This window comes from Silene latifolia, chromosome 2, assembly GCF_048544455.1.
Source record: "Silene latifolia isolate original U9 population chromosome 2, ASM4854445v1, whole genome shotgun sequence".
Taxonomy (NCBI): domain Eukaryota; kingdom Viridiplantae; phylum Streptophyta; class Magnoliopsida; order Caryophyllales; family Caryophyllaceae; genus Silene; species Silene latifolia.
In genome coordinates, this window is record NC_133527.1 from 136566270 (window position 1) to 136569220 (window position 2951).

Below are 2951 nucleotides of genomic sequence, written 5' to 3' on the forward strand. Positions count from 1 at the left end.
TTTGTTAATTTAAGTATGAATTCGCTTTCTTTATTAGTTAATTTTATTGCTGTTATTATCACTATCATGAGTAGCTAAATCCTTCGTGCTAAGATGTAGGGGATCTGTAGGTTAGACGGCTTTGACGTAGGTGGCCTGGTGTCGGGCTCCGGTCGATCGACTGACATACATTGTCGATCGACCAGGGCGTTTTAGATTTGCTTCGACTTAATTAATTTAATTGCTATATTTGACGAATCGAGTGCACGCGACTAGTTGAATGCTTAGGAATTGACCGACCCGACAAGATCGAAAGATGGGGAGGAAAATAGACTACTTAATTAAGACGACTAAATTAATAAGATCGAGAGATAAGTTAATTTAGATTTTGAGTTTCATTAATCAAGAACGAAAGTTAGTATTAGTGAGATTAGGGACCCGTAGCTTAGGCCGAAAGGTTGCTACCTGTTAAATTGGACCGAGAGGACTTTTTATTTTCCCGTCTAACATGTTTAAGACAGTTTACCTAGAGTTGCCGCCGTCGAAACTACAGTGAATCGACCATGTTAGCATCCCTTTAATATTTGCTTCCATCTATTTTTATCTACTGCTCATTTATTACTTTAGTTATAGAACTATTCAAAACAAACCCCCACACATTTGTTACTTAGACTAGAATTAGACAACTTTTAATTGCATCGCCTCTCTGTGGTTCGACCCTGACTGCCACTAGCTATAGTAGTAGTTTGGATTATAAATTTATCTTTGGTACTCTACGACGGTATCAAATTTTGGCGCCGTTGCCGAGGAGGCAATTGTTTAATTTTAGTTGTTTTTATTTTAGTCTTTTTCTTAGTTTAAGGGACATCTGTTCCTTAAACTCTTCTCATATTCTACTTGTAGTTTCCTCTTATGCGCGCAGTCACGGGGTGGTGAATTGAGACCATTAGATCCCGAGATCGAAAGGACTTTGCGTGAGTTGAGACGATCATCTAGAGTATTGCCGACGAGAGGAAGAGCCGAGTACTGTCCGCCGATTACTACGAGAACGAGCTATTTGAGAAGGACCCACCTTCGTCCCCTGTTTCTACTTCTTCAGCTGAGACCGTTACATCTCCAGATATGGCTGGAGAAGCAAGAATAGCCAGTCACTCCGAGCCAAAAGCCGAAAATCTCTATAAGGGATTCTCATTGCCAGTCGGGACGGAAAGGAAATTCGAAACGAAACCGTCTTACATTAACTTGGTTGAGAGAAACCTTTTTGGGGGAGCTGCAAATGAAGATGCAGCTAAACATATGGAGACATTCATTGACTACTACTGTTCCATACCCCCACCAGCAGGTGTGACCCAGGACCAGGTAAAGGAGACGATGTTCATATTCTCGCTTCGTGATGCTGCAAGGGAATGGTACCGAGATCTGGATCGAGCTGCTAACGGGATTACTGATTGGAATTCGCTGGCCCTAACATTTTATAAGAAATATTTCTCTGTATCGAAGACCAATGCGATTAGAGCTCAGATCACGAGCTTTAAACAGGGTCCTGATGAAGATTTTTATGAGGCATGGGTCCGTTTCAAAAGACTAGTGCGAACTATTCCGCACCATGGGTTTGAGAAATGGTTTCTGTGCAACCAATTCTATAATGGTGTCTATGATGATCAGAGAGCTATCCTAGATGCTGCAGCTAATGGGAGATTTCAAGAAAATAGTGGTGAGACAAAGGGGTGGAAAATCATCAATGACCTGGCCACTCATAAAGCTGAGCATGGGAATTCTAGAGGAAATCAGAGAAGATCAGCTGAATCTCCTGCTGTAGCTGCAATAGAAGCCCTTACCGCGAGATTCGACAAGATAGATTTTGGGGGATCCCAAAAAGGAGGGATATATAAAGTTAATGCAGTTTCAGACGGTCCCTTTAGATGCAAAAGATGTGGAGGAGAGGGACATGTTTCAGAGTTTTTTACTAGTTCGAATGAAACATGTGCTGCCTTTCAACATTATAAGTAGACTGGTACTTATCCTGATCCCTCTAATGTTCATCCCAATTTTAGGTGGACTAACCAAAATGTCCTTAATCCGGGTCCACAGCAGCAGTAGCAGCAGAGTTATGTGCCCCCTCATAAGCAGCAGCAATTTCAAAAGCCTCCCTATGTGCCTCAAAGCGAAAGAATTTCAAAGTTCGATATTTCGAATTGAAAAACATGGTTCGAAATCATCGGGTTTGTTTGCAAAAGGAGTCTCTAGCTAGAGAGACTTCTAAAAAAATGTTGGAGAGTCAAATTGCCCAATTGGCAAGCAAAAGTGCAACTAGAGCTCCGGGCATTTACCGTCGCAAATGATCAAAAAGAGACTCTAAATGCGATCACTTTGAGGAGTGGGTCTACCCTTGATGGGCCCGTTATGGTCGAAGATGTTACTGAAAAAGATGAGGTGGAACCGAGCAAGAAAAAGGCCGTAGTGAACAGTAGCAAGAAAAAGACGATCAGCAGGTATTTCGGTCGATCGACTGACACCCATGGTCGATCGACCACCAGCGTAATGATGCATGCTTCTGTCTCGAGGAAACCAGTCGATCGATCCGACCTACATGGTCGATCGATCCGGCGATCTTCTTGATCGTGAACCTTTTCGTCCTCCAATGCCATATAACTTGAGGGACCACTTATTTCGGGGTACGACGACTCCGAAATTATTGAGGCAAGATCCAAATGCTGATGGGTCAGTTCCGGTTCCAAAGTATGACCCCCTGACGGTCAATGGTTCATTCCTGAGACGGTCTGAAGAAGGTTCGAGCTACAACAAGGACAAAGTAGTGGATTTTCAACCGAAATCCACTGATGCCGGTATGAGAGACTTAGAGGAGAGGGCTAAGTTGTTTCTTACAGCCCCTTATCCAGAGAGATTGGTTCTGACAAAGGAACAGGTATCGTTTAACAAATTTGAAAATGTTATTTGTAGTTTAAATGTGC

General features: G+C 42.7%; 1 non-coding gene across 1 annotated transcript; it reads right to left on the bottom strand.

Moving 5' to 3' along the window:
• Window positions 1-1485: 1485 nt before the first annotated feature.
• On the bottom strand, window positions 1486-1592 carry LOC141645251 (small nucleolar RNA R71). The gene has a single exon (XR_012544834.1). It is a non-coding gene; the product is annotated as a small nucleolar RNA R71 (small nucleolar RNA).
• Between the last annotated feature and the right edge of the window lie 1359 nt (window positions 1593-2951).